Source organism: Setaria italica, chromosome III, assembly GCF_000263155.2.
Source record: "Setaria italica strain Yugu1 chromosome III, Setaria_italica_v2.0, whole genome shotgun sequence".
NCBI lineage: Eukaryota > Viridiplantae > Streptophyta > Magnoliopsida > Poales > Poaceae > Setaria > Setaria italica.
Genome location: NC_028452.1, coordinates 30,742,558 through 30,769,103, shown reverse-complemented (window position 1 = coordinate 30,769,103; position 26,546 = coordinate 30,742,558).

Below are 26,546 nucleotides of genomic sequence, written 5' to 3'. Positions count from 1 at the left end.
AGGAGTAGTTTTACTCCCACCAGTTAAGTCTTGTTGAGCTTAGCAGCTCAGCCTTGTTGTGGCTCCTATTTTTCAGGTGAAGTCGCTGCTTCCGACCCCTCTCTGGTTGGTGCTTGGCCCCCCCAGCTTCCGCCAGGCTGGACGGTCAAGTGGGATCCCTCCTCGGACGGCGAGGAAAGGAACCAGTGATGTCCCGATTGGCCTCACCAGGACATCCGACCCCGACGAAGTCTTCCGCTAGTGTTTACCTTCTGTTGTTTTCCTGTTGAATCTTGTAAAACTCTGACGTTGGATTTTACGGCTGAACCAAATGGGTAACTTGTTTAAGCTCAGTGGACTCGTATTCTCTGGAACCACTCACCTTCGCGTGGGTTGCTAAACTCGATCCTGTCTAAGTGGTTAAATCGGATGAAATCCGACGGCATTTCGTGTTAGCTTGACTTAAGCATGGGCGTCGCATATTAGGCGACTTAACCCTGTCTAATCAAGCTAATCCGAAGTGGATCCGCCACACATACGGCTCTCTGATTAGAGGTGGAGGTGTGGCATACAGAAAGGACGTGTGCACTGAAGCTATCCAGGGAGCAGCTTTGGGGAGTGCACTTGGTCTTCCTATTGTTTTTCTTCCAGGTCCTGCGTCGGGTATTCATCCTGTCACCATCGAGGGAGCAGTGGTGCAAGAGTACCTAATGTTCCAGTTGTCAGGAGGAGGAACCAGTGATATAGTAAAAGCTTGGGACTTCTATCCTAACTGCTAGTAGGTGGTTGCTTGTAGTCGTTGTTGTGCAATTGTGTTGTATTTTGTATACCCCGACTTCATTGGGTAGTCGAATGTAATCTTGCGGAGTTTCGTTAATGCAAAAAGAGAGTTTGAGTACTCCTTGTCTGATGGTTGTGGCAGTTTTGTGGCTTTGGAGAACAAGTGCCCAGCACCGTAGTCGTGGCTTGTTGTCATAAGCGTTGTAGCCTAGTAAGTCAAATGACTTGAGTCATGGCTTTGTGAAGGCGCTTAGTCTTGTAGAGACAAGTTTGGTGAGGGAGTGTTGAATCTCGTAGAGCTGAAAAGCTTGAGTGGCTATGAATAGCCAATGAGTTGTGATAACTCGAAGAGACTTGATGGAATCAAGTCGAGAGCGGAGCGCTGGGGCTCGCAGAGCTGAAGAGCTCGAGTAGCTATGAATAGCCAACGAGTTGTGATAACTCGAAGAGACTTGATGCAATCAAGTCAAGAGTGGAGCGTTGGGGCTCATGGAGCTGAAGAGCTCGAGTGGTTGTGAATAGCCGATGAGTTGTGATAACTCGAAGAGACTTGATGGAATCAAGTCAAGAGTGGAGCGCTAGGGCTCATGGAGCTGAAGGGCTCGAATGGCTATAAATAGCCGACGGTTGTGATAACTCGAAGAGACTTGACGGAATCAAGTCGAGAGCGGAGCACTGGGGCTCGCGGAGCTGAAGAGCTGGAGTGGCTGTGAATAGCTGATGAGTTGTGATAACTTGAAGAGACTTGATGGAATCAAGTCGAGGGCGGAGTTGTTGGGATACGAGGTAGGCTACACTAGCGCAAATCAAAATTTCTACCGCGTATAACCAGGAAGAACTGCCATATAAGGATCACGGGATTACCACTCGACGCACTACTGGTGCGGAAGATGTAGATATGCGTCGGTGCAGTGAAGACGATCACGTAGTCGTACGTAGTCGATCACGTCCAGCAGCTCCTCAGCAGCTCATCCACGTGTAGCAAGATCGCCTCCGGTGCCGCGGCTCGTCGTGGCTCGTCGGCGGCTCGTCGATGGCTCATCCAAGTGCTGCAGGCGCAACACCTCCAAGGTATCCACACGTGCAGGGAGGAAGCGTCGCAAGCCGGATTGCTAGATCTGCGAGTTGCAACAGGCGAGGGCGTGGGAGGCGCGGCAGGTGTGTTTCGCCGCCAAAAGGTGTAAACCCTAGGGCGCCCCCACCCCTCTATTTATAGAGGTTCCTGATGGGCCTCTGGATCCGAGGCCCATTAGTACTCCTAAACCTAATCCAACTCGGATCACATCCGAATTGGGCTTCCAGCCCCTTAAGTGTGTGACCCTATGGGTTCGGATACGTATAGACATGGCCCGAGTACTCCTACTCGGCCTAATAGTCGGTAGCGGCCTCTAGCAAGACGTGCCAACTCCTATACGCACACGAAGATCATATCAGATGAACCATCACAACATAATATACATGCTATTCCCTTTGCCTCACAATATTTGGTCTAGCTTCAAGTCGACCGCTCTTTCTCGATCCTGTGATTCGGAATCCCTTTGTAGGTTAACTCTTAACCGTACGTAGCATGGCCATGCATTTTCGGATCCGATCACTCGAGGAACCCAGAGATATCACTCTCAATCAGAGAGGGGCAAATCCCATCTTGAATGACCATGTCTCATAGCATGCTTCTTGACAAACCCGAAAACTACCTTTATAACTACCCTGTTACGGCGTAGCGTTTGATAGCCCCTAAGTAGGTCGATTCACATCTAGAATACATGCGACAATCTCAGGTCTAAGGACAAAGCGTATATGTTGTTTAAAGAGAGAACTACTTCTCGTGTTGGGTCAGTCCTAACACATGTCTCCACATGTGTCCACATTATTAGTTCAACATCTCCATGTCCATGACTTGTGAAACATAGTCATCAACTAATACATATGCTAGTCTAATATTCATGTGTGTCCTCACATGAACTCCGACTAGGGACAACTTTAGAATAACCATACAAGTAAAGAGTTTCACATACAATTCACATAATTGCAAATCAATTCAAGTAGCCTTTAATGGATATTCAATGAACACAACATACAAATCATGGATACAAATGGAATATCATCATCTCTATGATTGCCTCTAGGGCATACCTCCAACAGTCTCCCACTTGCACTAGAGTCAATCTAGAAGGTACCTAATACCCATAGCTCTTACATACGCATCATGCTTAGCTTGCGGGAGTGGTTTTGTCAACGGATCAAAAATGTTCAGATCCGTGTGTATTTTTCATATCTTGATCTCACCCCGGTTAACGAAGTCTCGAATGAGATGAAATCGCCGCATTACGTGTTTGTTCTTCTGGTGGTTCCTTGGCTCCTTTGCTTGCGCAATTGCCCCATTGTTATCACAGTAGAGATTCAATGGGCTGGACGCATTCGGGAACACACCAAGCTCAATGAGGAAATTCCTTATCCAAACACCTTCCTTCGCGGCTTCCGAAGCCGCGATGTACACGGCTTCTGTCGTAGAATCGGCCACCGTCTCCTGCTTGGAACTCTTCCAACTAACAGCACCACCATTTAGCGTGAACACAAATCCTGATTGTGACTTTGAATCATCTCTGTCGGTTTGGAAACTAGCATCGGTGTAACCTGTTACAACGAGCTCCTCCTGACCTCCATAGACGAGGAACATATCTTTAGTCCTTCTCAAGTACTTAAGAATGTTTTTCACCGCTGTCCAGTGACTCTCACCTGGATCAGATTGGTGTCTGCTTGTCATACTTAGCGCATATGAAACATCTGGGCGAGTACTTATCATTGCATACATAATAGATCCAATTGCCGAGGCATATGGCACTCTACTCATGCGATCCCGCTCATCAGCAGTCGAAGGACACTGAGTCTTGCTGAGATGTATGCCATGTGACATAGGCAAGAACCCTTTCTTTGCCTCTTCCATGCTGAACCGCTTCAACACTTTGTCAATGTAAGTATCTTGGCTCAAACCTATAAGCCTTCTCGATCTATCTCTATAGATCTTAATGCCCAGAATATATGCCGCTTCCCCTAAGTCCTTCATCGAAAAACTATTTTTCAGTGAAGTCTTTACGGACTCAAGGATAGGAATGTTATTTCCAATCAGTAATATGTCATCCACATATAAGATTAGAAATACTACAGAGCTCCCACTAACCTTCTTTTAAACACAAGACTCTTCTTCGTTCTTGGTGAAGTCAAACCCTTTGACCACTTCATCAAAACGAATGTTCCAACTCCTAGATGCTTGCTTCAATCCATAAATGGATCTCTGAAGCTTGCATACCTTTCCAGCATTTTTCGGATCGACAAAACCCTCGGGCTGTATCATATACACGTCCTCAGTTAGGTTTCCATTCAGGAAAGCTGTCATGACATCCATCTGCCATATCTCATAATCGAAATATGCAGCTATAGCTAGAATAATCTGAATGGACTTAAGCATCACTACGGGCGAGAAGGTCTCGTCGTAGTCAACTCCTTGAACTTGTCGAAAACCTTTTGCGACAAGTCGTGCTTTATAGATGTGAACATTTCCATCCATGTCCTTTTTCTTCTTATAGATCCACTTGCACTCTATGACTTTAACACCATCAGGTGGGCCAACCAAGTTCCAAACTTGATTGTCTCCCATGGACTCTATTTCGGATTGCATGGCACTCTGCCATTTTTCGGAGTCTGGGTCCATCATTGCTTCTGCATATGTCGCAGGCTCATCATTGTCCAACAATAATATTTCCCGCATTTCGCGGAGCCTTGCCGACCTTCGTTGTTGTGGCGGTGCTTCTCTTGCCATGGGTATCTCAACTTGTTCTGCTACGTTAGCATCACTCATTGATTCTTGCCCGATCGGCTCATCTTGAACTTCTTCAAGATGCACTGTCTTTCCACTCTTTTCTCCTTTGAGAAACTCTTTCTTTAGGAAAACCCCGTTCCGAGCGACAAACACTTTGCCTTCTGATCGGTTGTAGAAATAATATCCCAAAGTTTCCTTTGGATATCCCACGAAAATGCACTTATACGACTTGGGTGTGATCTTGTCCGACTGAAGTCGCTTGACAAACACTTCACATCCCCAAATCTTTAGAAAAGATAGACTAGGAACCTTTCCAGTCCATATCTCATATGGTGTCTTAACTACGGATTTAGATGGTACCCTATTAAGTGTGAAAGCTGCTGTTTCTAGAGCGTATCCCCAAAATGACAATGGTAGGTCCGACTGGCTCATCATTGATCGAACCATGTCTAACAAAGTTCGATTACGTCGCTCGGACACACCGTTTCTCTGAGGTGTTACAGGCGGCGTAAGTTGTGGAACAATTCCGCAACTCTTTAGATGATTGCTAAACTCGTGGCTCAAATACTCGCCTCCACGATTAGATCGTAAGGCCTTAATTTTCTTGCCACGCTGATTTTCAACTTCATTCTGAAATTCCTTGAACTTTTCAAAGGTTTCAGACTTGTGCCTCATCAAGTAGACATATCCATATCTACTAAAATCATCAGTGAAAGTTATGAAGTATTGGAATCCTCCTCTAGTCGTCGTGCTCATTGGTCCGCATACATCACTATGTACGAGTTCCAACAAGTCTACTGCTCTCTCAGGAAATCCTGTGAAAGGCGTCTTGGTCATCTTGCCTAGCAAACAAGCCTCGCATGTCTTGTATGATTCAAAATCAAAAGAAGTTAGAAGTCCATCAGAATGGAGCTTCTTCATGCGCTTTTCACTTATATGACCCAAACGACAATGCCACAAGTAGGTAGGACTCAAATCATTAGGCCGAGGCCTTTTAGCACTTACATTACAGACAGGTGAACCATCAAGATTTAAAACAAATAATCCATTCACAATGGGTGCAAAAGCCATAAACATATTATTCTTAGAGATCACACAACCATTGTTTTCACACGCAAATAAATAACCATCCTTCATCAAGCATGAAGGAGATAAAATGTTTCGACTTAAACTAGGAACAAAATAACAATTATTCAACTCCATAATAAATCCTGACGGGAGGTGGAGTTGCATCGTCCCGACGGTCAAAGCAGCAACTCTTGCATTATTGCCCACGCGGAAATCAACTTCTCCTCTTTCCACGCTTCTACTTCTTATCATTCCCTGCATCGAATTGCAAATATGAGCAACCGATCCGGTATCAAATACCCAAGAACTAATAATTGTATCAGCGAGAAATATGTTGTCTATAACATTAACAACAAGTGTACCTGAGGTAGAAGTACTCTTACTTCCGCCGTTCTTCAACGAAGCTAGGTACTGCTTGCAGTTTCTCTTCCAGTGACCAAGTTCATGACAGTAAAAGCACTCTTTATCTGGAGCAGGTCCAGCTTTAGCCTTGGGCGCTGGGTTTGGCTTGGACACTCCAGCCTTGCCCTTCTTCTTCCAAGAATTGCCCTTCTTCTTAAAGGTAGGCTTGTTCTGTACAGCCATCACATGGCTGGTACTAGCGCTTTTCTTAATGTCTACCTCTGCTGTCTTGAGCATACCACACAGTTCATTCAGACCCTTCTCCGTCCCATGCATATGGTAGTTCGAGATGAAGTTCCCATAGCTAGGCGGAAGAGATGAAAGAATGAAGTCAGTGGCCAACTCTTTGCCCATTGGGAAGCCCAGCTTCTCCAATCGCTGAGTGTAACCAACCATCTTGATTACATGTGGTCCTACTGCTACGCCTTCTGCTAACTTGCACTCCAGAAAGGCTTTGGACACATTGAACCTTTCGGTCCTAGCCTGTGTCTGGAACATGTCCTTGAGCGCCACGATCATATCGTGTGCCTCATGATTTGTTTCGAACTGCATCTGCAGCTCGGGTTCCATGCAAGCAAGCATAAGGCAGCTTACCTCAAGATTAGCATCAAATGCCTTCTTGTAAGCAGCCTTAACGGCAGCAGATGCATCATCAGCAGGTACTGGTGGTAGTGGGGTGTCTAGAACATCTTCCTTTTTCTCAGCCCTGAGAACAATTCTCAGGTTACGGATCCAATCCGAGTAGTTTGTTCCATTCAACTTGTCCTTCTCAAGGACCGAACGCAAAGCAAACGATGTGCTGGTGTTGCTAGGTGCCATTTAATCTACAACAAAAGTAATGCAAAATACACTAAGACAAACGTATCCATGATAGAGCAAATTACATTAAACTATTTTAACAGAATCTACTCCCACTAAAATCAATATCCCTCTATTGAAACTTAGTGATTCAGGATCCACAACTAACAAGTCCACTAGTGAGCTTTAGCATCACCGCTAGCAAACGAGGTAGATCGGTAAGCAACTTTTGCTAATCATATCACATATGACTCCTGTTGTTGGGTGACATCTCTATGTCTCGGCGCCCAACCATTATGCCCCAAGGTCCTTAACCGTTAAGATAACCTTGTTAAGCAAACCAACCCTTATGCGTGTAAGTGTCCGACACAAACCCGTCTAGTCAAGGAAAACTAGTGGCACCCTAATTTCATAGACCCACCACTAATTGTACAAGACATGGGACAGTGCAAGTTTTAGTTGGGAGGGCATACTAACTTAAACTTTGTGAGGGATCGTTCTACTTCTAACATCACAACATGCAGAAAGTAAAACATAAATAGAATAGCATTCACACAGTTGTGACACAGTATGGCCCGTTTTCATATGGTGATCTCCATCTCCGTAGAACCTGTTCACCATGGTGATCTCCATCTCCATGTTCCATGTGCGCCATCCTCCTGGTGATGAGTCCTCCAAGAACTAGAGCATGCTATTACGCCTAATAGCTAGTAAAGAATCTAGTAATGAAGATTACATAGTTGCTTGGATCATCACAGATTGGTACGCAGACCATTAAATACAATAAAGTGACAACACATATGGCTCCTGCTGTGTTGCCGTACGCGCGACACGCAGGTCACGAATGAGTTACACACATGCATCACATACACAAGGGGGCCATACTGATCACAAGATACATGCATACATTCTGCAAAACAGAGTTAGGCGTCCTAACGTTCCAAACTTTGGAGGCCTGAAACTCCATCTTCCAAGCCGAATTTGGGAAATCTAATTTTGTCAAAAACGGCAAAGCGGTTGAATTTCATGTGTAACTTTTTCTGTAGATCAATTTTCATATAAAATTCGCCCTGATCCGAGATCGTACTGAAAAGTTACGGCTGATTTACCGAAGCATACGCATACGGCAAAATCCCGACCCCGGCAGTAGATCCCATCTACTATTGCACATCTAATGCGCCTGGTGTATGACCCTGGATCTCGATTCGACCAATCATATTGATCTTCGCTCACTGCAACTGGATTTACGTGTATCACTTAACTCCGATGGTGGAAACCGACCGGTAGGAGTATGTCGTTACACTACCATTGCAGCAAGGGCACGAAACCAGGACATAGATCAAACAGAAAACTCGCATATCTCCATATGCTCACATCCCAAATCCAAAACTAAGCAGCTACGGCTCTGATACCACTGTTGGGATACGAGGTAGGCTACGCTAGCGCAAATCAAAATTTCTACCGCGTATAACTAGGAAGAACTGCCGTATAAGGATCACGGGATTACCACTCGACGCACTACTGGTGCGGAAGATGTAGATATGCGTCGATGCAGTGAAGACGATCACGTAGTCGTACGTAGTCGATCACGTCCAGCAGCTCCTCAGCAGCTTGTCCACGTGCAGCAAGATCGCCTCCGGTACCGTGGCTCGTCGTCGGCTCGTCGTGGCTCGTCGGCGGCTCGTCGAGTGCTACAGGCGCAACACCTCCAAGGTATCCACACGTGTAGGGAGGAAGCATCGCAAGCCGGACTGCTAGATCCGCGAGTTGCAACAGGCGAGGGTGTGGGAGGCGTGGTAGTTGTGTTTCGCCAAAAAGGTGTAAACCCTAGGGCGCCCCCACCCCTCTATTTATAGAGATTCCTGATGGGCCTCTGGATCCGAGGCCCATTAGTACTCCTAAACCTAATCCAACTTGGATCAGATCCGAATTGGGCTTCCAGCCCCTTAAGTGTGTGACCCTATGGGTTCGGATACGTATAGACATGGCCCGAGTACTCCTGCTCGGCCCAATAGTCGGTAGCGGCCTCTAGCAAGACGTGCCAACTCCTATACGCACACGAAGATCATATCAGACGAACCATCACAACATAATATACATGCTATTCCCTTTGCCTCACGATATTTGGTCTAGCTTCAAGCCGACCGCTCTTTCTCGATCCTGTGATTCGGAATCCCTTTGTAGGTTAACTCTTAACCGTACGTAGCATGGCCATGCATTTTGGATCCGATCACTCGAGGGGCCCAGAGATATCACTCTCAATCAGAGAGGGGCAAATCCCATCTTGACTGACCATGTCTCATAGCATGCTTCTTGACAAACCCGAAAGCTACCTTTATAACTACCCTGTTACGGCGTAGCATTTGATAGCCCCTAAGTAGGTCGATCCACATCTAGAATACATGCGACAGTCTCAGGTCTAAGGACAAAGCGTATATGTTGTTTAAAGAGAGAACTACTTCTCGTGTTGGGTCAGTCCTAGCACATGTCTCCGCATGTGTCCACATTATTAGTTCAACATCTCCATGTCCATGACTTGTGAAACATAGTCATCAACTAATACATGTGCCAGTCTAATATTCATGTGTGTCCTCACATGAACTCCGACTAGGGACAACTTTAGAATAACCATACAAGTAAAGAATTTCACATACAATTCACATAATTGCAAATCAATTCAAGTAGCCTTCAATGGATATTCAATGAACACAACATACAAATCATGGATACAAATGGAATATCATCATCTCTATGATTGCCTCTAGGGCATACCTCCAACAGTTTGTAAGCTTGTTGTGCGAGTTGTGCTATTAACTTGTTGCCCCTTTCCGTGAGTTGTGCTGTTAACTTGTTGTCTCTGTCACGAGGTATGAGAGTTGATATGAGATTGATCGAGGCAATTGCTGCGAGTGGAGTCTTGTGCTCCCGAGCTTGCACTGCATCGAATGATCTTTCGAGGTTCACGATGGGAATGTTTGTAGCTAGTAGTCGGCGATGATCTGCTCGGGCAGCATTGCGTGCCCTTCTTTGATTTCTCTATTTGGAGGTTTCATCTTGCGGGGTGTTAGCTGACGATTCATCTTGTGAGACGTCGTTGAGTTGTCCAACCCGTTGAGGAGTTTTTTTGGTGGCTGGCACCCGCATCATTTTTTGGTGACGTGATGATGAAGATTTCTCTGTCCGGGTAGTAGCTTCCAGAGCTTGATGTTGCGATCACCGTAGTGCTTCCTTCTTCACGGGTTGAAGTAAGCGGGATACCCCCATGATACAGGAGGTTGTCTATGCGAGCGACAAGGCGTGACTCGTAATCTTGGGCAAGGAACAATGGCTTCATCCCAGGCCAATAAACGAATCTGCCTTACGGAGTCGAAGTAATTACCAAGCCTTGAGCTGGGTCTGACAAAGGGATCTCTTGGACGGAGTCCGAATCGTAGTTGCAGTCCTTAGCTATCTCTAGTCCGGATTGGACTCGAGTAAGGAATTTTTGGTGGACCGCAGCTGCGTTGTCGAATCTATGCAGGAATCAACTTCGAGTTGAAGTCGACATGCGGGATGACTTGGATGTTAGCCTATGCGAGCTAGTCCGAATCGAGGTCAAGTCCGAGCCGTAGTTGAACTCAATGTTGTTGACGTTGAAATTTTGGTTTTTCTCAACCAGATTCTCTGCTTCTTGATGAAGAAAGTTTCCATCGAGATGCTTCTTCTCCTAGTTGTTGATGATGTAGCGTTGAAAGGATCCAGCACCGTCAGCAATGCAAACCAGGAGCCAAAGATGAAGGTTGCGCCTGCCTCAAAGGCGAACACAGGCTTGATGACGACTAGTGCCATCGATCTCACACAAAGAAACTCAGTGACAACCCCTACTTGGCCCGACAACTGTCGATCTTTTAGACTGGCAACCTACCTAGGGAGTACCCAAGGTGGTCGTTTGTGTGGTGGGTGTCGTCAAGAATCAAGGAGTTGATGGTGATGCAAGGAACAGGATTTAGATAGGTTCGGGCTGCTAGATCGCATAATACCCTACATCCTGTGTGTAGATTGTATTGATCTTGTTCTTCGTTGTTTGGAGGGGCTCCTTGCCTGCCCTTATATAGTTGGGGAGCAGGGTTACAGGGCGGATTGTGTACAAGAGTCCTAATCGAGTACGTTATAGAGTCCTACTCTAACTTAGTAGAGTAGTTTCCTTTTGACCCGACTAGTCTTCGGGGAGTTCATGAAGCCTATGCGCCCTGCAGAGTAGTATTCATGTTCGAGTAGGTTTCGGGTACGTTCGCTTGAGTGGGTCCGTACAAGTCTTCTCATGGGCCCAGGGGTGCCTAGCTGATAAGTGGGATCCGTCCTCAGTCAGCGAGGATCGCATTGCTTGATATCATGGCAGGCTTCCCCATGGTATTTGTATCGACGTTAGACTTATTGTTGTTTTTCTGCTGCTTTTGAAACTCTGAAACTCTATCTTTATGCTTTTGAACACCTTAGTTGTAATAAATGAAGTTGGGACATGTAATAATCTATCTGGACTGTTGTAATCCCTGGACTCATCTTCATGCGGCTATGCTTTGTTTCAATCCGAGACAAGTGGTTTTATCAAGTGAAACCCGTCGGACTGCCATTTTAACTTGATTAAAGTGTCTACTCGCATATGAGGCGATGTTGAGTACACTTTAGCTGGGTTAATCTGGGCGGTTCCACCACACGTACCCTAGTGAGAGAAGGGCACGACAGTCGAGGCAGGCCATTAGCAGGTGCCCCGTCACTGTAAAAACACCAACATTACATTTCATAGCACACACTTTGATGCCTCAGGGATTGGTGGCCTTACCCATCCCATCCAATAGGCGGCGGGCACTGCTCTTGTGTCAAGAGCGCCCACCCGGCTCTTGGCTGCCCTCTACCAGAAGGGCAGGCCCACCTCACGGACCTGGGAAATGACAAGAGCTTCCCAAGAAGTGGCAAAGGCTTCCCGGGTAGGATCCTGGGAACCAGGTTCATCGCCCTCTAACCCAAGACGATGGGTCCGAGCTGAGAGAGGTAATGATTACCAAAGTAAGATGGTAAAATATGAAGATTGACATACAGAGGACTTGGGCGGGGTGCTTTGGCGCTATGCGTACTAAGGCAAAGAAGCATTAGGGCAAGTAGATGGCGCGTCAGAAGAACTGTAGCAAGGAGGACAGCCAGTGGGCCGCCGTGTTCACACGCACGATGTAAAGGGATGGATTGGGGTGCAAGGCTTGCCTCAACAAGTCCCTCCATGGGCCTGGCCTATAAAAAGATTGGCTCTTGTACAAACAAGACACACAACTCAAGCAACACAACACCTAGGACATAAGGTGTTACACTTCTGAGCGGCCTGAACCTATCTAAAAACTCTCTTAGCAAAGTCATACACTAACTCCCCAAATGCCTCTTGAATCCCTACACATGAAAGGATCTCTAAAAGGGGGTACCTTCGGATCCCTGCTCTCGGTGCTTGACCACCGTCAGCTGGTGTGCCAGGTAGGGGGATAGTGGTGTGTTGAGATTTGAAGCTTCCCATCTGCACAGAGGTAATGTGGAGCCGTTTCAATCATCATCAGGCTCACCATAGTGAGTCAGATCGACCGGGTGTTCAGTTTAGTTGAAGTATGTGCTGATCTTAGATCTCGCAATCCGTACTTTCTAGGAAAGGTAGGTCCACGGAATGAGAGAAAGGAGGTCGTGTACAACAACCTTAACTGCACAAGCCTGGGCTGGGCCTACCCCCCGCCCTTCCTTTAAGTTAAAGTATTCTAAACTCTTCCTAGAATTGGTGAAGCTAGCGGGGGGAAGGAAACGCCCCACCGACGGGCGGCAGCATCGCAGTTGGCGACACCCGTCCACGCACCAAGGCGGCCAGACACCTCGGCTTCGGCGCCGCCGCACATCAACCCTCCTTACTCGGTATCCAGCGGAATGGTGTCCGTTGTGGGTCAAGTGGCTTACTTCTGTGACAAGGCAAACAAGTGTGCTGAGGTAGTGGCCTGCAGGTGCAGCTCCCGCAACCACCACCACCTCGATTTCGACAACTTGCTACCAAGAGATGCCCTGGTGGCTGCCTATGCCCTCCTCTGGCACCCACTAGTGGAAGCTAGTGTCAAGACCCTGAAGTGGTGATGGTTGGAAGATCTTCCCAAACTAGTGGGCAAGGCCCATGTTCCTTATGGACTGGGCAAAAGCTCATGCAGCCCAACCGGCCGAGACAGATGTGGCTCTAGGAAGGCCCACCATCCATCCCCTAGCTGGTCCCGAAGGAGCATCAAGTCTCCTCCGCTCTAGGCTACAGGTGTTGGAGGTATGCCCTAGAGGCAATCATAGAGATGATGATATTCCATTTGTATCCATGATTTATATTGTATTCCTTGAATATCCATTAAAGGCTACTTGAATTGATTTGCAATTATGTGAATTGTATGTGAAACTCTTTACTTGTATGGTTATTCTAAAGTTGTCCCTAGTTGGAGTTCATGTGAGGACACACATGAATATTAGACTAGCATATGTATTAGTTGCTGACTATGTTTCACAAGTCATGGATATTGAGATGTTGAACTAATAATGTGGGCACATGTGGAGACATGTGCTAGGACTGACCCAACACGAGAAGTAGTTCTCTCTTTGCACAACATATACGCTTTGTCCTTAGACCTGAGATTGTTGCATGTACTCAAGATGTGGATCGACTTACTTAGGGGCTATCAAACGCTACGCCGTAATAGGGTAGTTATAAAGGTAGCTTTCGGGTTTGTCAAGAAGCATGCTATGAGACATGGTCAATCTAGATGGGATTTGCCCCTCTCTGATTGAGAGTGATATCTCTGGGCCCCTCGAGTGATTGGATCCGAAAATGCATGGCCATGCTATGTACGATTAAGAGTTAACCTACAAAGGGATTCCGAATCATAGAATCGAGAAAGAGCGGTCGGCTTGAAGCTAGACCAAATATCGTGAGGCAAGGGGAATAGCATATATATAATGTTATGATGGTTCGTCTGATATGATCTTCGTGTGCGTATAGGAGTTGGCACATCTTGCTAGAGGCCGCTACCAACTATTGGGCCGAGTAGGAGTACTCAGGCCATGTCTATACATATCCGAACCCATAGGGTCACACACTTAAGGGGCTGGAAGCCCAATTCGGATGTGATCCGAGTTGGATTAGGAACCTCTATAAATAGAGGGGTGGGGGCGCCCTAGGATTTACACCTTTTGGTGAAACTCATCTGCCGCACGCCTCCCACACCCTCGCCTGTTGCAACTCGCGGACCTAGCAGTCCGGCTTGCAACGCTTCCTCCCTGCACGTGTGGATACCTTGGAGGTGGTGCGCCTGCAGCACTTGGACGAGCCACCAACGAGCTACGACGAGCCGCCGATGAGCCGATGATGAGCCGCCGACAAGCCGCGGCACGAGGGCGATCTTGCTGCATGTGGACGAGCTGTTGGACGTCGACGTGATCGACTACGTACGACTACGCTGATCGATTTCGCTGCATCGACGCGAATCTACATCTTCCGCATTAGTGCGTCGAGTGGTAATCCCGTGATCCTTATACGACAGTTTTCCTGGTTTACGCGGTAGAAAAATTTTGATTTGTGCTAGTGTAGCCTACCTTGTATTCCAACAGTGGTATCAGAGCCGTTGTTGTTTAGTTTTGGATTCGGGATGTGTGCATATGGAGATATGCGAGTTTTCAGTTTGATCTATGTCATGGTTTCGTGTTCTTGCTGCAATGGTAGTGTAACGACATACTCCTACCGGTCGGGTTTCCACCATTGGAGTAAAATGATACACGTAATTGCAGTTGCAGTGAGCGAAGATCAATGTGATTGGTCGAATCGAAATCCAAGTTCATACGCAAGGCGCATGAAATGTGCAATAGTAAATTGGATCTACTACCAGGTCGGGATTTTGCCGTATGCGTGTGCTTCGGTAAATCAACTGTAACTTTTCGGTACGATCTCGGATCGGGGCGAATTTTATATGAAAATTGATCTACAGAAAAAGTTACAGATGAAATTCAACTGCTTTGCTGTTTTTAGCAAAATTAGATTTCCCAAATTCAGCTTGGAAGATGGAGTTTTCAGCCTCCGAAGTTTGGAACGTTAGGACGCTTAACTCTATTTTGCAGGATGTATGTATCTTGTGATCAGTATGGCCCCTTTGTGTATGTGATGCATGTGTGTAACTCATTTGTGACCTGCGTGTCGCGCGTACGGCAACACGGCTGAGCCATATGTGTTGTCACTTTAATGTATTTAATGGTCTGCGTACCAATCTGTGATGGTCCAAGCAACTATGTAATCTTCATTACTAGCTTCTTTACTAGCTATTAGGCGTAATGGCATGTTCTAGTTCTTGGAGGACTCATCACCAGGAGGATTGCACACATGGAACATGGAGATGGAGATCACCATGGTGAACAGGTTCTGTGGAGATGGAGATCACCATAAGAAAACGGGCCATACTGTGTCACAACTGTGTGAATGCTATTCTGTTTATGTTTTACTTTCTGCATGCTGTGATGTTAGAAGTAGAACGATCCCTCACAAAGTTTAAGTTAGTATGCCCTCCCAATTAAAACTTGCACCGTCCCATGTCTTGTACAATTAGTGGTGGGTCTATGAAATTAGGGTGCCACTAGCTTTCCTTGACTAGACGAGTTTGTGTCGGACACTTACATGCATAAGGGTTGGTTTGCTTAACAAGGTTATCTTAACGGTTAAGGACCTTGGGGCATAAAGGTTGGGCGCCGAGACATAGAGATGTCACCCAACAACAGGAGTCATATGTGATATGATTAGCAAGAAGTTGCTTACCGATCTACCTTGTTTGCTAGCGGTGTTGCTAAAGCTCACTAGTAGACTTCTTAGTTGTGGATCCTGAATCACTAAGTATCAATAGAGGGATATTGATTTTAGTGGGAGTAGATTCTGTTAAAATAGTTTAATGTGATTTGCTCTATCATGGATACGTTTGTCTTAGTGTATTTTGCATTACTTTTGTTGTAGATTAAATGGCACCTAGCAGCACTACACCGTTTGTTTTGCGTTCGGTCCTTGAGAAGGACAAGTTGAATGGAACAAACTACTCAAATTGGATCCGTAACCTGAGAATTGTTCTCAGGGTTGAGAAAAAGGAAGATGTTCTAAACAACCCACTACCTGAAGAACCTGCTGATGATGCAACTGCTGCTGCTAAGAATGCTTACAAGAAAGCATGTGATGCTAACCTCAAAGTAAGCTGCCTTATGCTTGCTTGCATGGAACTCGAGCTGCAGATGCAGTTCGAAATAAACCATGAGGCGCACGATATGATCGTGGCGCTTAGAGACATGTTCCAAACACAGGCTAGGACTGAAAGGTTCAATGTGTCTAAGGCCTTTGTGGAGAGCAAGCTAGCAGAAGGCGCAGCAGTAGGACCACACGTAATCAAGATGGTTGGTTACACTCAACGGTTGGAGAAGCTGGGCTTCCCATTGGGCCAAGAGTTGGCCACTGATTTCATTCTTTCGTCTCTTCTGCCTAGCTATGGGAACTTCATCTCGAACTACCATATGCATGGGACGGAGAAGGGTCTGAATGAGCTGTGTGGCATGCTTAAAACAGCAGAGGCTGACATCAAGAAAAGCGCTAGTAGCAGCGATATGATTGCTATACAGAACAAGCCTAGCTTTAAGAAGAAGGGCAATTCTTGGAACAAGAAGGGCAAGGCTGGAACGTCCAAGCCAAACCCAGCGCCCAAGGTTAAAGCTGGACCTGGACCTAGTCCACACAAAGAGTGCTTTTACTACTATGAACTTGGTCACTGGAAGAGCAATTGCAAGCAGTACCTAGCTTCGTTGAAGAATGGCGGAAGGTAGAGTACTTCCACCTCAGGTACACGTGTTATTAATGTTATAGACAACATATTTCTCGCTGATACAATTATTAATTCTTGGGTATTTGATACCGGATCAGTTGCTCATATTTGCAATTCGATGCAGGGAATGATAAGAAGTAGAAGTGTGGAAAGAGGAAAAGTTGATTTCCGCGTGGGCAATAATGCAAGAGTTGCTACGTTGACCGTCGGGACGATGCAACTCCACCTCCCGTCAGGATTTATTATGGAGTTGAATAACTGTTATTTTGTTCCTAGTTTAAGTCGAAACATTTTGTCTCCTTCATGCTTGATGAAGGATGGTTATTCATTTGCGAGTGAAAACAATGGTTGTGTGATCTCTAAGAATGATATGTTTATGGCTTTTGCACCCATTGTGAATGGATTGTTTGTTTTAAATCTTGATGGTACACCTTTCTGTAACGTAAGTGCTAAAAGGCCTCGGCCTAATGATTTGAGTCCTACCTACTTGTGGCATTATTGCTTGGGTCATATAAGTGAAAAACGCATCAAGAAGCTCCATTCTGATGGACTTCTAACTTCGTTTGATTTTGAATCATACGAGACATGTGAGGCTTGCTTGCTAGGCAAGATGACCAAGATGCGTTTCATAGGATTTGCTGAGAGAGCAGTAGACTTGTTGGAACTCGTACATAGCGATGTATGCGGACCAATGAGCATGACGGCTAGTGGAGGATTCCAATACTTCATAACTTTCACTGATGATTTTAGTAGATATGGCTATGTCTACTTGATGAGGCACAAGTCTGAAACCTTTGAAAAGTTCAAGGAATTTCAGAATGAAGTTCAAAATTAGCGTATTAAGAAAATTAAGGCCTTACGATCTGATCGTGGAGGTGAGTATTTGAGCCACGAGTTTAGCAATCATCTAAAGAGTTGCGGAATTGTTCCACAACTTACGCCGCCTGGAACACCTCAAAGAAATGGTGTATCTGAGCCACGTAATCGAACTTTGTTAGACATGGTTCGATCAATGATGAGCCAGTTGGACCTACCATTGTCATTTTGGGGATACGCTCTAGAAATAGCAGCTTTCACACTTAATAGGGTACCATCTAAATCCGTAGTTAAGACACCATATGAGATGTGGACTGGAAAAGTTCCCAGTTTGTCTTTTCTAAAGATTTGGGGATGTGAAGTGTTTGTCAAGTGACTTCAGTCGGACAAGATCACACCTAAGTCGGATAAGTGCATTTTCGTGGGATATCCAAAGGAAACTTTGGGATATTATTTCTACAACCGGTCAAAGGGTAAAGTGTTTGTCGCTCGGAACGGGGTTTTCCTAGAGAAAGAGTTTCTCAAAGGAGAAAAGAGTGGAAAGACAGTGCATCTTGAAGAAGTTCAAGATGAGCCGATCGGGCAAGAATCAATGAGTGATGCTAACATAGCAGAACAAGTTGAGATACCCATGGCAAGAGAAGCACCGCCACAACCACGAAGGTCGATAAGGCTCCGCGAAATGCGGGAAATATTATTGTTGGACAATGATGAGCCTGCGACATATGCAGAAGCAATGATGGACCCAGAGTCCGAAAAATGGCAGAGTGCCATGCAATTCGAAATAGAGTCCATGGGAGACAATCAAGTTTGTAACTTGGTTGACCAGCCTGATGGTGTTAAAGCCATAGAGTGCAAGTGGATCTATAAGAAGAAAACGGACATGCATGGAAATGTTTACATCTATAAAGCACGACTTGTCGCAAAAGGTTTTCGACAAGTTCAAGGAGTTGACTACGACGAGACCTTCTCGCCTGTAGTGATGCTTAAATCCATTCGGATTATTCTAGCAATAGCTGCATATTTCAATTATGAGATATGGCAGATGGATGTCAAGACAGCTCTCCTAAATGGAAACCTAGCTGAGGACGTGTATATGATACAGCCTTTGGGTTTTGTCGATCCGAAAAATGATGGAAAGGTATGCAAGCTTCATAGATCCATTTATGGATTGAAGCAAGCATCTAGGAGTTGGAACATTCATTTTGATGAGGTGGTCAAAGGGTTTGACTTCACCAAGAACGAAGAAGAGTCTTGTGTTTACAAGAAAGTTAGTGGGAGCTCTGTAGTATTTCTAATTTTATATGTGGATGGCATATTGCTGATTGGAAATAACATTCCTATGCTTGAGTCTGTAAAGACTTCACTGAAAAATAGTTTTTCGATGAAGGACTTAGGGGAAGCGGCATATATTCTGGGTATTAAGATCTATAGAGATAGATCGAGAAGGCTTATAGGATTAAGCCAAGATACTCACATTGATAAAGTGTTGATGCGGTTCAGCATGGAAGAGGCAAAGAAAGGGTTCTTGCCTATGTCACACGGCATACATCTCAGCAAGACTCAGTGTCCTTCGACTGCTGATCAGCGGGATCGCATGAGTAGAGTGCCATATGCCTCGACTCTTGGATCTATCATGTATGCAATGATAAGTACTCACCCAAATGTTTCATATGCGCTAAGTATGACAAGCAGACACTAGTCTGATCCAGGTGAGAGTCACTAGACAATGGTGAAAAACATTCTTAAGTACTTGAGAAGGACTAAAGATATATTCCTCGTCTATGGAGGTGAGAAGGAGCTCGTTGTAACAGGTTACACCGATGCTAGTTTCCAAACCGACAGAGATGATTCAAAGTCACAATCAGGATACACACGCTAAATGGTGGTGCTGTTAGTTGGAAGAGTTCCAAGCAGGAGACGGTGGCCGATTCTACGACAGAAGCCGAGTACATCGCGGCTTCCGAAGCCGCGAAGGAGGGTGTTTGGATAAGGAATTTCCTCATTGAGCTTGGTGTGTTCCCGAATACGTCCAACCCATTAAATCTCTACTGTGATAACAATGGGGCAATTGCGCAAGCAAAGGAGCCAAGGAACCACCAGAAGAACAAACACATAATGCGGCGATTTCATCTCATTCAAGACTTTGTTAACCGGGGTGAGATCAAGATATGCAAAATACACACGGATCTGAACATTTCTGATCCGTTGACAAAACCACTCCCACAGGCTAAGCATGATGCGCATGTAAGAGCTATGGGTATTAGGTACCTTCTAGATTGACTCTAGTGCTAGTGGGAGACTGTTGGAGGTATGCCCTAGAGGCAATCATAGAGATGATGATATTCCATTTGTATCCATGATTTATATTGTATTCCTTGAATATCTATTAAAGGCTACTTGAATTGATTTGCAATTATGTGAATGGTATGTGAAACTCTTTACTTGTATGGTTATTGTAAAGTTGTCCCTAGTCGGAGTTCATGTGAGGACACACATGAATATTAGACTAGCACATGTATTAGTTGATGACTATATTTCACAAGTCATGGACATGGAGATGTTGAACTAATAATGTGGGCACATGTGGAGACATGTGCTAGGACTGACCCAACACGAGAAGTAGTTCTCTCTTTACACAACATATACGCTTTGTCCTTAGACCTGAGATTGTTGCATGTACTCAAGATGTCGATCGACTTACTTAGGGGCTATCAAATGCTACGCCGTAATAGGGTAGTTATAAAGGCAGCTTTCGGGTTTGCCAAGAAGCATGTTATGAGACATGGTCAATCAAGATGGGATTTGCCCCTCTCTGATTGAGAGTAATATCTCTGGGACCCTCGAGTGATCAGATCCAAAAATGCATGGCCATGCTACGTATGGTTAAGAGCTAACCTACAAAGGGATTCCGAATCATAGGATCGAGACAGAGCGGTCGGCTTGAAGCTAGACCAAATATCGTGAGGCAAAGGGAATAGCATGTATATAATGTTGTGATGGTTCGTCTGATATGATCTTCGTGTGCGTATAGGAGTTGGCACGTCTTGCTAGAGGCTGCTACCAACTATTGGGCCAAGTAGGAGTACTCGGGCCATGTCTATACATATCCGAACCCATAGGGTCACACACTTAAGGGGTTGGAAGCCCAATTCGGATGTGATCCGAGTTGGATTAGGAACCTCTATAAATAGAGGGGTGGGGGTGCCCTAGGATTTACACCTTTTGGTGGAACTCATCTGCCGCGTGCCTCCCACACCCTCGCCTGTTGCAACTCGCGGACGTAGCAGTCCGGCTTGCGACGCTTCCTCCCTGCACGTGTGGATACCTTGGAGGTGTTGCGACTGCAGCACTTGGATGAGCCACCGACGAGCTACGACGAGCCGCCGACGAGCCACGATGAGCCGCCGACGAGCCACGACGAGCCGACGACAAGCCGCGGCACAAGGGCGATCTTGCTGCACGTGGATGAGCTGCTGAGGAGCTGCTGGACGTCGACGTGATCGACTACGTACGGCTACACTGATCGATTTTGCTGCATCGATGCGAATCTACATCTTCTGCATTAGTGCGTTGAGTGGAATCCCGTGATCCTTATACGACAGTTTTCCTAGTTTACACGGTAGAAAATTTTTGATTTGCGCTAGTGTAGCCTACCTCGTATTCCAACAACAGGATCTCCGCACCCTCCTTGATCAGAACCGCTCAAAGGAAGACTCGTGGGTCACCCTAGAGCGGAGCCGGGAGTGGCATCGCGAGCCACCCCAAATGAAAGACCAAGCCTAGTCAGGATCCGCACCTAGGGGAATTCTCAATGGAAAGGGAGAGCCGTACTGATGGGGATGACGATGCCAGTCCCTATGGGGCCTAGTGCCGCGCCTTCATGGCCAACCTCTGTCAAGTTGAAAAGCTGACCAAGTTTTGGCCTGAGATCCCGGAGAAATACGATGACACCATCAATCCAGAGGAGTTCCTACAAGTCTACACAACGGCCATTTAGGCCGCTCGCGGGGGACCAAAAGTCATGGCCAACTACTTCCACCTAGTGCTTCACTTGTCAGCATGGTCGTGGCTCATGAACCTCCCTACTAGATCTGTTCATTCATGGGCTAACCTGAGTGAACAGTTTGTTGCCAACTTTGCGGGTTCATTCGCCGTTCATCAGCGGTGTGATCAAACGCTGCAGCAATACATCCAGCGTTTCAATCGAGTCTGTAACACCGTCCCTCGCATCACCCCAACTTCAGTAATAGTTGCTTTTAAGCAAAGTCTCATTGACCAGCGGCTAAGGGGAAAGCTGTCAAGGATACATCCCCAATACCCACAAGGAAGGAAGAAGATAGACTCCTACTAGGATTCCTCTATAATCCTACTAGGAGTCATACCGTGTAATCCTACTAGGCCTCCTACCTTGTAACCGGCTTGTAATTCTGCCCCGTGAAGTATATAAAGGAGGGCAGGGGTCCCTAGATCGGTAGGCGAAGACCTCATAGAACCACAACAGAGGACCAAATCCTCAACACCAAACAACACCCAAGCACAGGACACAATATACAACACCCCAAATAGGACGTAGGGTATTACGCTACTTTAGCGGCCTGAACCTGTATAAATTTGTGTGTTGTGTCCTTGCTTGGACCTTCGAGGTCCAGGTCCGACAATCCCCCACCAACAAATCTACTACCTCAAGATACCCCTTGGTAGGTTGCCGGGTATAAAACACTAATATCTGGTGCCAACTTTGTGGGTTCATTCACCTGCCCTGGCATGGAGAGCAATCTCCATGCCTTTCGTTAGTAGTGCGACAAAATGCTATGGTAGTACATCCAACATTTCAGTCAAGTTTGCAGCACCATCCCTCGCATCACCCCAACTTCAGTAATAGTCACTTTCAAGCAATGTCTCACTGACCAGCGGCTAAGGGGGAAGCTGGGGACTCACAGTATCAAAACTGTGGCCAAACTGTTCACCCTGGCTGACAAATATGCTAGGGAGGCCGAAGCACAGTATCGAAACTGTGGCCGAACTGTTCGTCCTGCGCTCATAAAGGAGGTTCAGCTCAGAGATTGCCCTAGCAAGACCGTCAAGGTCGGGGCCCAGCTAGGTGACAAGTAGGAAGGCATGCTCATCACTTTCCTCTGAGCAAATGTTGACGTGTTCACATGGGAACCATCAGACATTCCCGGGGTCCCCAAGAAGGTGATCAAGCACAAACTTGTCGTGCGTCCCAACGCGCGGCCCAGGCAACAAAAAGTATGATGGCAAGCCTCGGAAAGGCAAGACTTCATCCATGAGCAAGTCTGCAAAATGCTAGAGGCTAGGATCATACGGGAAGTCCTCCACCCTGAGTGGTTGGCTAACTCGGTCATCATGCTGAAGGCAAACAATAAGCTTCGGATGTGTGTCGACTACACCGACCTCAACAAGGCTTGCCTAAAAATCGTTTCCTGCTACCTCGCATCAACCAAGTCGTCAATTCCACAGTAGGGTGCGACCTCCTTTCTTTTCAAGACGCGTACTTCGGGTACCACCAGATAAGCATGGCAAGGAAGGACGAGGAGAAACCGGTGTTCACCCCCGGTAGGGTCGTATTGTTACGTGTGCATGCCTTTCGGCCTCAAGAATGCCGGGACCGCCTTTTGGTGGACCATGTGCATCATTATAGGGAATCAACAAGGTCATGGATACAAATGGAATATCATCATCTCTATGATTGCCTCTAGGGCATACCTCCAACAGTCTCCCATTTGCACTACAGTCAATCTAGAAGGTACCTAATACCCATAGCTCTTACATGCGCATCATGCTTAGCTTGCTGGAGTGGTTTTGTCAACGGATCAGAAATGTTCAGATCCGTGTGTATTTTGCATATCTTGATCTCACCCCGGTTAATGAAGTCTCGAATGAGATGAAATCACTATATTACGTGTTTGTTCTTCTGGTGGTCCTTAGCTCCTTTGCTTGCGCAATTGCCTCATTGTTATCACAGTAGAGATTCAATGGGCTGGACACATTCGGGAACACACCAAGCTCAATGAGGAAGTTCCTTATCCAAACACCCTCCTTCGCGGCTTCGGAAGCCGCGATGTACTCGGCTTCTATCGTAGAATCAGCCACCGTGTCCTGCTTGGAACTCTTCCAACTAACAGCACCACCATTTAGTGTGAACACAAATCCTGATTGTGACTTTGAATCATCTCTATCGGTTTGGAAACTAGCATCGGTGTAACCTGTTACAACGAGCTCCTCCTGACCTCCATAGACGAGGAACATATCTTTAGTCCTTCTCAAGTACTTATCATACTTAGCGCATATGAAACATCTGGGCGAGTACTTATCATTGCATACTTGATAGATCCAATAGCCGAGGCATATGGCACTATACTCATGCGATCCCGCTCATCAGTAGTCGAAGAACACTGAGTCTTGCTGAGATGTATGCCATGTGACATAGGCAAGAACCCTTTCTTTGCCTCTTCCATGCTGAACCGCTTCAATACTTTGTCAATGTAAGTATCTTGGCTTAATCTTATAAGCTTTCTCGATCTATCTCTATAGATCTTAATGCCCAGAATATATGACGCTTCCCCTAAGTCCTTCATCGAAAAACTATTTTTCGGTGAAGTCTTTACGGACTCAAGCATAGGAATGTTATTTCCAATCAGCAATATGTCATCCACATATAAGATTAGAAATACTACAGAGCTCCCACTAACCTTCTTGTAAACACAAGACTCTTCTTTGTTCTTGGTGAAGTCAAACCCTTTGACAACTTCATCAAAACGAATGTTCCAACTCCTAGATGCTTGCTTCAACCCATAAATGGATCTCTGAAGCTTGCATACCTTTCCAATATTTTTCGGATCGAGCTGTATTATATACATGTCGTCAGCTAGGTTTCCATTCAGGAAAGCTGTCTTGACATCCATCTGCCATATCTCATAATCGAAATATGCAGCTATAGCTAGAATAATCCGAATGGACTTAAGCATCACTAGGGGTGAGAAGGTCTCATCGTAGTCAACTCCTTGAACTTGTCAAAAACCTTTTGCGACAAGTCGTGCTTTATAGATGTGAACTTTTCCATCCATGTCATTTTTCTTCTTATAGATCCACTTGCACTCTATGGCTTTAACACCATCAGGCGGGTCAACCAAGTTCCAAACTTGATTGTCTCCCATGGTCTCTAATTCAGATTGCATGGCATTCTACAATTTTTCAAAGTCTGGGTCCATCATTGCTTCTGCATATGTCGCAGGCTCATCATTGTCCAACAATAATATTTCCCGCATTTCACGGAGCCATGCCAACCTTCGTGGTTGTGGCGGTGCCATGGGTATCTCAACTTGTTTTGCTACGTTAGCAACACTCATTGATTCTTTCCCAATCGGCTCATCTTCAACTTCTTCAAGATGCACTGTCTTTCCACTCTTTTCTCCTTTGAGAAACTCTTTCTCTAGGAAAACCCCGTTCCGAGCAACAAACACTTTGCCCTCTGACCAGTTGTAGAAATAATATCCCAAGGTTTCCTTTGGATATCCCATGAAAATGCACTTATCCGACTTGGGTGTGATCTTGTCAGACTGAAGTCGCTTGACAAACACTTCACATCCCCAAATCTTTAGAAAAGACAAACTGGGAACTTTTCCAGTCCACATCTCATATGGTGTCTTAACTATGGATTTAGATGGTACCCTATTAAGTGTGAAAGCTGCTGTTTCTAGAGTGTATCCCCAAAATGATAACGGTAGGTTCAACTGGCTCATCATTGATTGAACCATGTCTAACAAAGTTTGATTACGTCGCTCAGATACACCGTTTCTCTGAGGTGTTCCAGGCGGAGTAAGTTGTGGAACAATTCTACAACTCTTTAGATGATTGCTAAACTCATGGCTCAAATACTTGCCTCCATGATCAGATCGTAAGGCCTTAAATTTCTTGCCACGCTGATTTTCAACTTCATTCTGAAATTCCTTGAACTTTTCAAAGGTTTCAGACTTGTGCCTCATCAAATAGACATAGCTATATCTACTAAAATCATTAGTGAAAGTTATGAAGTATTGGAATCCTCCTCTAGCCGTCGTGCTCATTGGTCCGCATACATTGCTATGTACGAGTTCCAACAAGTCTACTGCTCTCTCAGGAAAACCTGTGAAAGGCATCTTGGTCATCTTGCCTAGCAAGCAAGCCTCACATGTCTTGTATGATTCAAAATCAAACCAAGTTAGAAGTCCATCAGAATGGAGCTTCTTCATGTGCTTTTCACTTATATGACCCAAACGACAATGCCACAAGTAGGTAGGACTTAAATCATTAGGCCGAGGCCTTTTAGCACTTATGTTACAGACAGGTGAACCATCAAGATTTAAAACAAACAATCCATTCATAATGGGTGCAAAAGCCATAAACATATCATTCTTAGAGATCACACAACCATTGTTTTCACTCGCACATGAATAACCATCCTTCATCAAGCATGAAGGAGACATAATGTTTTGACTTAAACTAGGAACGAAATAACAATTATTTAACTCCATAATAAATCCTAACGGGAGGTGGAGTTGCATCGTCCTGACAGTCAGCGCAGCAACTCTTGCATTATTGCCCACGCGGAAATCAACTTCTCCTCTTTCCACGCTTCTACTTCTTACCATTCCCTGCATCGAATTGCAAATATGAGCAACTGATCCAGTATCAAATACCCAAGAATTAATAATTGTATTAGCAAGAAATATGTTGTCTATAACATTAATAACAAGCGTACCTGAGGTGGATGTACTCTTACTTCCGCCATTCTTCAACGAAGCTGCTACTAGCGCTTTTCTTGATGTCAGCCTCTGATGTTTTAAGCATGCCACACAACTCATTCAGACCCTTCTCCGTCCCATGCATATGGTAGTTCGAGATGAAGTTCCCATAGCTAGGCGGAAGAGACGAAAGAATGAAATCAGTGGCCAACTCTTGGCCCAGTGGGAAGCCCAGCTTCTCAACCATTGAGTGTAACCAACCAT